The sequence below is a fragment of the Corvus kubaryi genome, unplaced genomic scaffold (genome assembly GCF_017639235.1).
Source record: "Corvus kubaryi isolate FWS band 111438036 unplaced genomic scaffold, C.kubaryi_AGA036_p1.0 132, whole genome shotgun sequence".
NCBI lineage: Eukaryota > Metazoa > Chordata > Aves > Passeriformes > Corvidae > Corvus > Corvus kubaryi.
The window spans coordinates 5080279-5094469 of record NW_024580666.1 but is presented as its reverse complement, the minus strand read 5'-3'; the positions used below and the strand labels follow the sequence as shown (position 1 = coordinate 5094469).

The window sequence follows — 14191 nt, the reverse complement described above, 5'->3', positions numbered from 1 at the left end:
AATCTAAACTTCCCCTGGCACAGCTTGAGGCCATTTCCTCTGACCATGTCACATGTCCGTAAGGAGAAGAAACTGATTTTCACCTCATTACAACCTCCTTTCAGGTACTTAAAAAGAGCAAAAAGGTCTGCCCTCAACCTCCTTTTCTGCAGGCTAAACACCTCCAACTCCCTCAGCTGTTCCTCATAAGCTTTGTGCTCCAGACCCTTCGCCAGCTCTGTCACCCTTCTCCAGACACACTCCAGCATCTGTGTCCTTCTTGTAGTGAGGCACCCAGAACTGAAGACAGGTTTCAAAACGTGGCCTCAAAGTGCTGAGAACAGGAGTATGATTCCCTCCCTAGTCTTGCTGGCCACACTATTTCTGATACAATCCAGGATTCTTGGCCACCTGGTCCACACTGACTCATGTTCAGCTGCTGCCGACCAGCACCCCCAGGTCCTTTTCCACCAGGCAGCTTTCCAGCTGCCCTGCCTCATTGTGTGGCATTGTTATGACCCAGGTGCCGGATCCAGCACTTGATCTTGTTGAACCTCATCCAGTTGGCCTCAACCTCTTGATCCAGCCAGTCTAGATCCTTCTTCCGAGCCTTCCTGCCCTTCAGCAGATCAACACTCTCACCTAACTTCTTGTCATCTCCAAACTGACTGAGGGTGCACTCGGTCACCTTGTACAGAACATTGATAAAGATATTAAACAGGACTGGCCCCAACACAGAGCCCTGGGCAACAACCTATTCTGTTCCTCCCAAAACTGCCACTTAGGGAGGAGTTCCTCCACCTGGTGGCACTTCCCACAGGGGTTCTGAGAGCAGGGCACAGCCCTGCAGCTGGCACGGGGATGGCAGCCTGGTCTCACCAGAGCTGCGTCTGGGCAGCTGCATTAGCCCTTCCTGTGTGACCTTCCAGACTGATTACTTTCTGGAAACACATACCTGGCATAAATTGAATTATCTGGTTTCAGCTTAGATTAAGTATTTTATTAGTAATTAAAATCCAAATGTAAAACAAATTGAGAATGACTAATGCAGTTTATTGAATCAGTAGACAACTGCTTTCCTGTTCTGTCTCCAATGCAGTTCCATTTGATTTACTAATTATATGCAAACTATTGTTATGTTGTGGTTCTTCATAACAATTTTGGTATTTCAGCAGAAGTCCTTCTTGGTTAGAATGACTGAAATGGCTTAGTGGAGTAATTTGTATCATTACAGTTACTGATGAATTGTATTGCTACACAGTCTGTCAGACTGTTTGTTTCATATATGTTTGAGAAATAAAAACCTATTTATTTTCTGTGAGGAAATCTTGAATAAATTTAAAGCTTTGTTTTTTACCAAGATATGATATGGTATTCTTTTGTAACTTTACAAAATATCTTCTTCTGAGCAGCAGGACCTCTGTGCAGAAGGAGGAAAAATTTCTGACTTTGAAATATTACTAGTATTGGTTACCCTTCTAAATGCTTAGTATTATCTTGTGGTCTTATTCATAGCTATAGCAGTACTAAAACAAGGGAAGATATATGAGGCATGAATGATGTGTTGTCTTCTTACACGGAAACAGAATGCAAATTTCTGACATATTTTTCAAACTTGAATTATTTATATATCAAATATTACTCTGGCAAATCCTGATTAAACTTAGATGAATTCTCTTAATCTCTTCAAAAGTTTGCCCTACAGTTTTTTGTAATCTTCCTGACTCCGCCAAAATCTATGAAAGATAAGACTTCCATATACAGGACTGAATAAATATTATTTAGATCCCTAAATCTCTGTAGCTATATTGATATATATTCCTTTTTTAATCATAAAAAAATCTTACTATAGCTAGGAAAATAACGTATTATTTTGGTGCAGAACCTGTTCAATTGGTTAATTATAAAAACTCAGCAATAACACAATAAAACATCTGATTCAGATAATCTTTTTTGTTCAGCGTTGCAGGTATGAAACCTGCACTGTGCAAAATACAAAAGATAAATTCACCCTTACAGAGTAGTAAAAGTCTGACCAAGGTACCTTAGTAATGTCTTCCAACTCAGTGGTAAGTAATTACACAAAGTAGTTACACTTTCGAGTGTGAGGAATGATGTGAGGGTCCTGAAAGTGGATGGATCTTCAAGGCGACATGTACTGTTTATGGCAATTTTAGAGGGACAATAGGTGTCTCAGTAAGGCAGTTTTGTTGCAGGTGACAAAGCTTGAGTGATCAGTGTCTCTGTTAACAGCTAAGAGTGGAGTCTGCAGTGTTTGAAACACCTCTGGGAAATGGGAAGACTTACGGGCTACTAACAGCCTTTAATTGCTTGCACTGTTGCCATTAAATCCAGATGTTTGACAGCACTCAATTAATACTGTGTTTCTGCTATTGCTGATTTCCATTGGCATGCTTGTCTCTCATGCTGTACTGTGGGCTCATGGCTGAGGAAGTAATTTATTTGATAAAACCAAAGAAAGCTTGCTCTACAGGGAGTAGGATTCTCTGGGAAATCTATTGCCGAGCGCCATTAATTCTCACCTGCCATCATCACTTAGCCCTCAAATAGATTGTGTCAACGCTAATGTTGCAATTTTTGTTTTCAGGTGTGTTAGCTGACCTTCTGCTTGGGGGTAATGTAAAGGCTGGCAGAGATGTCTACTCACTGGGAAGGGTGTTAACTCAGAAATTATTTTTCTTTGGATAGCTAAGGATCATCTATTTATCTAAGCATGAATGAGTATTAAATTGGGCTAGAAATGTAATTGATAAATGTTATTGCTTACTACAGCATGTTGTTAATTTTGTCACAATTTAAATTATGTGCTACCAAGAAACTGTAGTGATGGCTGCATAATAATCACTCCTATAAGTATTTTTCTTCTATCCATATGTTATCTTTTCCTGTAAATGAGCTACTTTTTTTGTTCAAATGTGATGGCACTACCTATTGCACCAATTCTGAAATGGCTATTTAATAGCAGTCACAAGTTTATTTTGCTGCCTTATAGATACTCTTTAATGACTTTCATGATTTAGTTTTCATTCTCAATTCTCATTCTCAAATCCTTTTCACAAGTGGCATTAGTCAGGGTGCTAAGGATGAGTACATGTCACCCAAGGTAACCTATCCAAAATTAGTGGTTTAGTCTAGGTAGTTGCCTGGGATCTCTCCTAGGCTGTGGAAATAGCAGCAAAAAAAAATGGTTTTGACTAAATCCCTAAATGATGAGGACAGATTACCTTACTCCCACCTCTAGATGTGCCACTCTCTCCAATGCTAGAGGAATCACTGGCATCAGGCTGAGATCAAGTGATTGATTTTTTAATTTTTTTTTTTTTTTAATGAATGAGAGTCTTTTACTGTTATTCAATAGTAGGCTGCTTTTTTGTAGAGCAGAAATAAGAACATTTGGTTAAGCACAGAACTTATTTTTTGGTTGTGTGTGGCTTTCCAATATGAGTTACATTATGCAATATTTTCATCCATTTATTCTTGACTGAATAAAGAAATACAACCTCACAAGAATCCACCTGAAAGCAGTTTACCTCAGTAGGAGAAAATTGTCTTTCATTCCCTTTGGTTGTTCTCAAAACAGAAGTTAAAAAAGCCAGTCAGATCCACAGTATCAATGTTTTACACTACTCATGTTCTTTAGAATAGAAATATTAAGAATATTTAATTTTTTCACAGTCATATTTCTCAAAACCTTTTTTAGTCCATGCAAAGTACTAGAAGGCTTGTACTGTAATATATGGTGCACATCTGCAAACCCTGGTTTGTGACATTAAATGACAGCATCTACAAAGTATTCTTCATATGTCTTCTTTCTCCTCTGTGTGGTTTAAACAAGCGGTTTTTCTTCATTGAGGTACCTCCTCAGTGTGTGATTTTATGCTTTTGAGAAGAGGAAGGTGTTTGGTAGGCATTTTACTTATGTACTTTCCCCTTGGCCTGAAAGACCCCATTTACCTATTATGCTTCTGCTTTCCATCCTCCTTCATTTTCAGGAGCTAAGGACTACGGACTAAGTGCTACCAGTCTCAGGAGAGCCTCCTTGAACTGCTTGTGTCTGGCAGCAAATACTTTTTCCTACTCTCTTTTCACTTCATCCCAGTAGAGATGATTCTTTCCCTAGAAAAGGATTATCTGGCTTATGAAATTTATCCTGTAGCCAGACCTAGCAGCAAGAGAATTGCCTGTCCTTGATTATAGGGACAGGAGAAATGGGTTTGCAGAAGACCAGAGCTTTTGCCATTGCTTCAGCCTGTTACATAACAGAATTCAGGGTTGCCTTTTTATGGCAGAAAACAGATTTTAAGGGGAAACCCACATTACCTGTTTAGCAAGAGAAAATTTAGTTATAATACAGGAATAGTTGGACTTCAGCGAGGTAAAAAGACTACCAGATCTTTCTTTAAAAATCCTCCTCCTTAAAAGGCAATTTACTATACAGAAGTGCAAGTCTGGTAGTTTTCTGAAGTGCAATGAACTATTTCTTAACACATGGTATTAATAGTCCTAAGAACCTGCAATGCAGAGTACACTCTTCCAGTAATCATCCCTTTTTTAATTACTAATATAAAGTAATACAAAATTTCACCTTTTACATTATTGCTATGTAATCTCAGACTAAAAAACTATTACACGCATTTTTCATAATATTTGTGTTTGCAGACCACTTTAACTTACAGTAGGAAATATTGCTACCAAATAGGTGATATATTATTTGTTCTGAAAATTACATAACTTGACAGACTATATTATTCAAACTACTGCTGAAGTGGGATCAAAGTGCTTCATAGGCCTTGGAATGGATCTGGAAGGTGCTGGGCAGGAGGCTGTGCTGGGGCATGAAGTTCACTTGACTTCCATTTAGCAGATTCTTTTATTTTCCGGAGTTTCATACTAGAAAAACCAAGGCATGTGAAGATTACTTCTGTTTGGAAAATATATTCTGTAGAGCTAGGTTTTCATTATTAATATTTTATACTGGGATTTTTGTTATTGGTGCTTTTTGTCTTTCCATTATAGACTGGAACCTATGTGAAAACATACTAAAGCAGTTGTGTATTGGTTATGAATATAGAACAACTTATAATTTGGGCCTAAAAACTAGGACACCTCTGCAGTCTGTGCAAAATTAATAATTATTATAATTTTTGACCAACAATCCAGAAAAACCCATTTGTGCATAGGTAAAGGCATCCTACTTTTTCATTTTTAACTTGGTATTTGTTTTGTTTCTATGTATTTTGTAACAACTCAAGCACAGATTGTTTTGTAACCTCCTAACTAGCAGAGAGGCAAGAAAAAAGGATTTATACATACTATCTAATGTATACCTTTAATGTATACAGGTGTGTTATGTGTAGTGTCCTATTTAGGTTGCAGTGCCTAATCTTTTCTAATCATTCTCTTCTCTCTATTTTCCATATTATCACAGTTTGGATACCAAATGTCACACTTCTGCAACATGCAACCAGTCAACATGCCTGCAACTATATTTAGCCATTTCACAAGTCCCAAGTTAAATGCATACTTAGAGAATGTGTTAATTTAAAAAAAAAAAAAAAAGTGAAAATAATTACTGGATAGCAACAGGGAATAAACTGAGGAGTAAAAGTCACACAGAGCCTTTTCATATCAATGTTCTGTCATGTTAGGGATTAAACGTATCGCCTTTATTGTTTGGCTGCACCATTCCCACAGAAGATAAGAATCTGCTTTTAACTGTTTCATGCAGTTAATGATAGTCTTTGATGGTCTTCAAGGAATTAATTTGACAGTTTGATAATGTTTGCTTGCAGAGTAAAGCCTTCTAGCAACTGTAAATGTAGATTCTAAGTAAATTGTTACTGTTGTTTTGTCAGTGTCTTTGGAAAGGCACAAATACTTGAAGGTACTGCTTTAATTTTGGGCAGATGTTTTGTAGACTTTGTATCAAGAATAAATTCTTGATTGAATGCATACAGTCTTGATACATTGCATGTTTATGAAAAAAATCCTTCAGTTGAAATATCAGCTGTAATTCCTCGAGTTATATCACTGTTCACTGACTTTTATTTTGCTTCTTAAATCATTTTCTCTACAGTGGTTCTACCTAAAGGGACTATTAAAATTCAGAGTCATTGAATCATGCAGAGCAAGAATGTTTATGCATGTGCTGTGCAAGTTAATAAGCAAGAAAGTTTGTACAAGCAAAGACTGTCTTGTTTTATATGGATGTAGAGAGCTTTTTCAAAGCACAGCTCATTCGTTTCCACTTCACAGTAGAATCTATGTTGTGATTAATCAATTACAAAAGTATTAGATAAAAACTTCTAAAAAGAGTAATTATTAATTAATAATGTTGTTTTGCAACTTCAGATTACTATGCATTGAAAAATATAACCTGGAATACACAGTCAGTGAAAATAGAGCTGGGGGAGTGATACCATACTGCCATAAACTGAGAACTAGGAAAGCTCTGGAGAGGTAGGAAAGCTAAAAAAAAGAAAGCATCTTGCCTGATTAACATGTTTTATAACTTTTTGTCCTCACTAGGCAATCAACTTACGTTCATTTGAGAAGTGCGTTGTTTGTCAAGTTTGATAAGCATGATATACTATCATATCATATCATATCATATCATATCATATCATATATATCGTTATGATATACTAACAAAAAAGAGTAGAATGTTAAGGGTTGGAAGGGACCTTAAAGATCATCTAGTCCCAACCCTCCCCTGCCATGGGCAGAGACACCTCTCAGTAGAATCATAGAATCAGAGAATCATAGAATGATTTAGGTTGGAAGGGACCCTAAGGATCATCTAGCTCCAAAACCCACCTTGCCATGGGCAGGGATGTCACCTGCTAGATAAGGTTGCTCAGGTTCCCATCCAACCTGACCTTGAACACTTGGACAACTTTTGGCAACCTCTTCTAGTGCCCCATTACCCTCACAATAAAGAATTTCTTCCTAATATCTAGTATAAATTTCCTTCATTTTAGTTTAAAACCGTACCCCTTTTTTAATCACCATCTTCCCCTTTTTTACGCCTCCTTTAAGTACTGGAAGGTCACAATAACGTGTCCACAAACCCTTCTCTTCTCCAGGCTGAACAACCCAAAGTCTCTCAGCCTGTCTTTATGGGAGAGGTGCTCCAGACCTCTGATCACCTTTGTGACTCTTCTCTAGACCCTCTACAACAAGTACACATCTTTCTCATGCTGAGGACTCCGGGGCTGGACACAATACTTTAGTTGGGGTCTCACAAGATCAGAGTAGAGGGGCAGAATCACCTCCCTCAACTGCTAGCCACGCTGCTTTTGAAGCAGCCCAGGATGCAGTTGGGTTTCTGGGCTGTTGAGTGCATACTGTTGGCCCATGCCCAACTTTTCATCCACAAGAACCCCCCAAGCCCTTTTCTCCAGGGCTGCTCTTAATGAGTTCTTCTCCCAGTCTGTGCTCATGTCTGGGATTGTCCTGAACCATGTGCAGGACCTTTCTCTTGGACTTTTTGAACTTCATGAGGTTCTCAAGCTTGTCCAAGTGCCTCTGGATGACATCCCATCCCTCCACTGTGCCAACCACACCACTCAGCTTGGTGCCAGCTGAAAACTTGCTGAGGGTGCACTCGATCCCACTCTCTGTGTCACTGACAAAGATATTGAAGAGCATCAGTCCCAGGACAAAGCCCTGAGAGACACCACTTGTCACTGGACTCCATCTGAATGTAGAGCCATTGACCATAACTCCCTGGCTGCATCCGTCCAACCAATTCCCTATCCACTGAATAGTCCACCCTTCAAATCCATGTCTCTCCAATTTGGAAATAAGGATGTCATGTGGCACTGTGTCAAAAGCCTTACAGGAGGCTAGGTAGATGGCATTGATCAGTCTTCCCTTGTTGACCATTGCAGTCACTCCATCATAGAAGGCCACCAGGCTGGTCAAGCACAATTTGCCCTTAGTGAAGCCATGCCAGCTGACTTCAATTGCCTCCTTGTCTTGCATGTGCTTTAGCATTGCTTCCATGAGTATCTGCTCCATGATCTTCCCATGCACAGAGGTGAGGTTCACTGGCCTGTATTTCCCCAGGTCTTCTTTTCTCCCCTTTTAAAAACAGGAGCAATGTTTCCCTTTTTCCAGTGACTGGGGACTTTGCCTAACTACCTTACTTTTCAAACATGATGGAGAGTGGCTTGGCAGCAACATCACCCAGTTCCTTCAGAACCCTGGGATGCATCTCATCAGGCCACTTAGATTTGTAGATATTCAGTTTCATCAAGTACTCCCAAACCTGCTCTTCAGATAGAGTGGGAAAGACTTCGCTCCCCCAAGCCCTACCTAGAGTTTCAGGGACTTAAGAGATATGGGAAACCTGATGCCAGTGAAAAATAAGGTAGAGTCCTCAGACTTCTCCATATCCATAGTCACCAGTTCCCCCTGCTCATTTATCAGGAGACACACTCTCCTTGGCTTTTCTTTTTTGACCTATGTATTATAAATTCCCTTCTTGTTATTCTTCACTTCCCTTGCCAAGTCCATTCCATCTGTGCCCTAGCTTTCCTGATCCCATTCCTACACTTCTGAACCATATCCCTGTACTCTACCCAGGTCACCTGCCCCTGCTTCCTCTGGCTGTGCATTGCCTTCTTACTCCTCATTGTGAGTGCCAGATCCTAGCTCAGTCACATTGTTTTCCAGTCTGCCTTGCTTGAATTTTTACACATCAGGATGGCAATCTCTTGTCGTCTAAGAACTTGTGGATAAAGAAAATTGTTTGGAGTCATTAAGTGTGGAAGGATGGAATAAGTAAGGTTCATTTAAGTATATTAATACGATTTAGGTGGCAGTTATTCAATATATTGCCTGGAAACTTGGAGACTCACCTTTGCAAACTTAAAACAGATTGGGATAGCCCATTTCCTAAAGAAAATCAGAGATTCTAGGATCTGGAAAAATGAAAAAAACACCCCAGATCCTCACGCAAAATGAGAATGGCAAGATCACAGCTAAGGTAATGTGGTCTGAACATTGATTGACATAAATCCTTATCAGGAATATTTATTAAAATAAATAGTCAGTCTCCAAGGTTTAGTGCTTTCATTGTCAGCAAATGAAGAAAATTTGTTCTTACATAGCAATCCCTCTTTCTTAGGCCTTGTAAATGTAAAAAGCCGTGTGCTGATGTTCTGCTAAGCCATGAGTGTCATTCCATGTCAGTACCCTTGTTTTTCTCTACTTACATGGCTTAAAATCAAAGAGTGAGTGAAGGTCATGAATAATTTGGTGTGTATTTGATATTTCTTGGAATTAAAATAAGTGTATGTCAGAAAGAAGGAAAAGAGTCTCTAAACCTGTAAGAATTATGTGTATCTTAGTAATCTCAACGTTTTCACATTGTTTCTTAAAAAGGACCCTCGTGACAGTAGGTTATGTTAATCCCACAGTGCAAATATTCAGTTTGTTTGTGACTGAGAACTAGATGGGTAAGGCTGAAAATTAAAGAAGTAATTTTTGGAATTTACTGTAATGAACACATTTTTCTGATGTGAGAGTCACATAAAATTACTGTATTTGTAGATGTCATCTGCATTAGCTTCCAGGTTTGGTCTAGAAACCTGTGAATTTCAAGCAGTCTGCCCCAGAAAAAAAGTGCTCACTGAAATACATAAAAATAACTTTGGGTTAAATATTAAATGTGCAGTAAATTGGTTGAAGCCTAACTCAAAATGGGGTACTGGCACATTTTCTATCTAAAAAACACTGGTACAATGGCGGCATTATGAATCCATAGATTATTTTTGTTAAAAAATTGTATATGTAGTCAGAACCTTAAATTTCAACATTGAGAATTGTCATCTGGTTGCCCAGCTATTGGGATGTCTTGCATCCTACATAAGAAAAGACATTGAGGTGCTGGAGTGTGTCTAAAGAACAGCCAAGCTGTGAAGGATCTGGAGAATAAGTCTTACGAGGAGTGACTGAGGGAACGGGGGTTGTTTAACCTGGAGGAAGGAAGGGTCAGGGGAGACCTTATTGCTCTCTACTACTACCTGAAAGGAGGATGTAGTGAGCTGGAGGTTGATCTCTTCTCCAAGATAAACAAGGGATAGGACAAGAGGAAATGGCCTCAAGTTGTGCCAAGGAAGGTTTGGATTAGATTTTAGGAAAATGTTCTTTACCAGAAGGGTTGTCAAGCACTGTAACGGGCTCCTCAGGGAATGGTTGAGTCTCCATCCCTGGAAGTATTTAAAAGATGTGTAAATATGGCACTCGGGGATGTGGTTAATGGTGGACTTGGAAGTCCTAGGTTAACGGTTGGACCTGACAGTCTTTTCCAACCTAAATGATTCTAAGATTCCATGATTTTGGAAACTGTGTTCCAAGAAGTAACTTCTCCAATATGGAAGTGGGAATCTACATTAGCACTTTAGGGGGAGCAATGTCTCAGGGCAGAACCCTTCTATCTTTATTAACATAAACACTTCTTTAACTATATAATACAAAGAGGCGTTACATATTTAATATCCTTTTAAACTCTGTGGAACCAAATACAGCAGTTACTAATACAATATTTTTTAAAGGCAACAAACCTCTGGTTTTTCATCTGCCAGGGTCTTTTGCTTCCTTCAGCACATGGCAATTCTGGCTCATTTCTCATTCTGACTCTTTAAGTTTTTGCTGATCATCTTATTTGCTGCTGCCATAGCTGAAGTCAAGCATGATCTAACTTTTCTGTGCCTTTCATGCATGCTCAAAAAAATGTTAATTTTTACTGATTTAAGGGTTTTCTTGTATCATTTTACACTGGGTTTTCTCCTGCAGTTTACAAGAGGAGTTGCTGCTAGATGATGTATCTGTATAATGTTTGGAATGTTATATTTCATTCATGAATCTTACTCTTCTTTGCATTTCTTCTCAAAATTTACCTCTATCATAAAATACACATATAACTTCTATCACATAAAACTTAGAGGGTTGCTAGGTTGCTCTTAAATCTGTAGTTTTTAAGGGCATTCATAAACTCTTTTTTCTTCTGTGTCTTACCATTCTTGAGTCCAGAAGTGACTGAATTCACTTGTTAGTAATGCCAATATGTGTTTTGTCTTTCCTTGAGCATCTTGTTCAGCTGCTGCAGGATAAGACCTTTGATAGTATGGGGAAGGACTGGGGTGATGCTCTAAGAATCATACATACTTCATATTGAATAGCTTTACAAAGTAATTTCTTCACTTTCTATCCCTTTTAGTGCTATTACACTGTCACCATTTCCTTCAATTTTAACGTTCACCAATTTCAGGTGCACTCTCATCCTTGTTCAAATAGCAGCAATCCTTTGACTACTCATTGAAGTTTCAGAAGTGGAGCTTTGGCTGGGGAGTTGAGGCACTGCAAGTCCAGCAAAGATGTGGAAAGGCAGGGAGTCAGATCAGTTTAGTTCCCCTGAACTCTTCTATAGGCAGCTGCTGCTACAAATGTGGAAAAAACCTCCTACATGCAAGCAGTCACTGACTCCCCTCTGCTGGTGCATGGTCTTTGCATGCAAAAATTTGGAAAAGTCCTAGAGAGACAATTCAGTTGTCATTCTCACTTGTATAGAGATATTATGAGACACCTTAAGTTGTTGTAGATCAAGGATGAAGCCTGAAAACTTAGGAGGAAAGTTTTTGGCCAAATCCTTCAACCGCAACCTGTTTTTTGTAAGGCTGGCTGGCTTAGGGAAGAGCAGTGAAAGCTGTTCAGTACCTATCTGTGGAGGGCTGTGACCCCTGCTAGCAATACCTATCCACTACAGCCTGAGTTAGATGTTCCTTGTGATCTTATAATTTAGGAAAAAGGCCATCTGGCTTTTACAGGTTCAATCTAATCTCTCTTCACATTGCCTTTTCTCTAATATAATAGGATTTAAATGTTTCATTGTAGCAAGAAAAAAAGCATGGCCGTCACACAGCACAGTAACCACTGTTCTCCTTGTCCATGCAGTTGTTCTGTTGACCTGGAAATAATGACATAAATTTAAAACTGCAATGAGAAACACTGGAAAATACTCATGAAAACCTTTTAAATACTATGAGTGGTTTTGTGCTTGCTTTGAAGTGCTTAACCAGTACAGGTGTCAGAAATGGTAGAGAAAAAAAAATAATACAGAAGCAAAAGAAATTATTGAGTAAAGTATTCTGGTTTCAAAATGCAGAACTGAAAACCACTTTGATTTAATTTTCTTTTGTTTTGGAATTAAAGACAAAAAACCAATATAAATTACAAATTCTCTGAGAATTTAAAAATATTCTGATGTCTAATTTTTTACTGTTACTGCCTCTGCTCTTTACATACGTATTTCTTTTCTACTCTTAAATAATAATAATAATAAAAGGTCCCTCTGTGGTAAAAGAAATAGTACTGAATATTAAGTGAATTGAGCCTCACATCTGGTACTCATAACCTGCAGTATGAGAAGCCCTGCTGGGGCTGAAGGGATGTATTCCACCTCCCCATCACCCTTCCTGTCTGAAAATCTGTACTGTGTTAGCAGATCTACACAGACCTTGTTTGTGGTGGCTGACCTCTGCCTGCCTCCGTCCGCACCTGTGGTATGTCTTTTGTCCTGGTATGTCCAACCCAGATGAAAATTAATATTGCTTGGGGCTGAAGCTCAGCTTTTTGGAGAAGGAGCACTTTAGAGTGTCTGTGCCGGTTTGGACAAATTTGGAGGAAAATATCCTCTGATAGAACGCAGGTTACAACCAGCCCTCCCCCACCAGGTTCGGGAAAAAAAGAAATTTTCCTCGAAGGAAAGTGAAAGAGATAAAAACTATTTATTTAACAAACACACAGAGAAAGGATAATAATGCTAAATAATAAAACCTCTCGCTGTGGACAGAAAACCTGGGAAAATTTAGAGTCCTTCTGTAGGTAGCCTCTCCCCTCCTTCTCGGAGCTGGGACAGGGTGGGCCCTCCTCCAGGGCCTCCACCTTGGTGGAAAAAGTCCCGATGTGTTCTGATGTTGAAACAGTTCAAAAAAGAAGAAGGGAAAAAAAACGAAGCCCCAGGAAAACAAAAGTTCAACTCTCTGTCTCCCTCCAAAGAAAAAGAAAGCTGAAAGCTGGCTGGAAAGCAAGCAGTGCTTCCTCCTGCTCCTCTCTCTCTCCGCAGCAGAACGCAGAGGGGTTTTTTTATCTGTGTTCTTGAAAACAAACTGCTTTGAAGAGTTCCCTCAGTTTTTCTCTCCCCCCTTTCAGTCTCAGTTTAAAGACATAGAAAGGCACAAAATTAATTTCTGGGCATACGGCAGTGATATGGGATACACATCATAAAGTCACCCCAAGACAGTGTCCTGTTGTCTGCTTTGCTCTTGTTGGTCTGAATGAGCACTGGGAGAGACAGCTTGCCTTTGCTCAGCAAGTAACATCAAAGTGGAACACTTGGAGTGTGACTGAAGGAAATGCCCCAGAAGAGCTCTGGTAAGTGCTCTTATAGTGCACTGATGTCATATCCTGATGAAAATTAGTATTGTGCTCCCCCACCTGCAACAAGGAGTGCGCAAGGCAAAGGGAAAGCTTCCTCAGACCCAGTCTCCTCAGACCCCAAGCTTTCTGGAAAGCATGTACTCTCTCCTAGCATTAGAAGTAGCTACTTGTGTCCATGACACAGCACCGTTACTTGTCCTTAAAGTGTATAAAAGTAGACTGTTCTTAAATTAGAATCACAGAATCATAGAATGTTTTGGGTTGGAAGGGTCCTTGAAGATCATCTAGTTCCGCCCAACTTGCTATGGGCAGAGGCATCTTCCGCTGGACCAGGCTGCTCAAAGCTGCTGCCAAATCAGTGGCAGCACTTTTTCTCTTAAGGATCCTTGCAAGATTTTTCTGTCGCATATGCAGTGTAAACATTTCTTGAGTCATTTTTTTCTTTGGGCCAGGGCTCATTCCTACTAATCAGCAGTGCAGGTGGTGTGACAGAGGTCCTGTCTGTAGCTGTAAATTTTAATAAAGAACTCATCTCTTTATTTCCTCTGGTTCTCATTATGAAAATGAACTGGGTTCATGTATAAACATAAAGCTGTAGAAAAATTTCATTTAGTTTAGAAAAACACATAGCATAAGAACATGATCTAATGAAGTCCTGAATTTCATCCCTCCCCTATTCTTAAACTCTTTCATGTCTTCTTGTCCTCTGTTATGATATTTAAGTTACCAGTTTTGGAGGGTTCAG

General features: G+C 39.3%; 1 protein-coding gene across 6 annotated transcripts in view; it reads left to right on the top strand.

Annotated features, from left to right (window-relative positions):
* DLGAP1 (DLG associated protein 1) overlaps window positions 1-14191 on the top strand; it is a 419505-nt gene that overhangs the window by 171508 nt on the left and 233806 nt on the right. The window contains exon 1 of one of the 6 annotated variants that reach the window (XM_042030625.1): window positions 6375-6459. The exons of the other annotated variants lie outside the window; for them this stretch is intronic. The gene's annotated coding sequence lies outside the window, so the exon portion shown is untranslated. Of the gene's footprint in view, window positions 1-6374; window positions 6460-14191 lie in introns of those variants that run through there. 6 annotated transcript variants of the gene reach the window in all.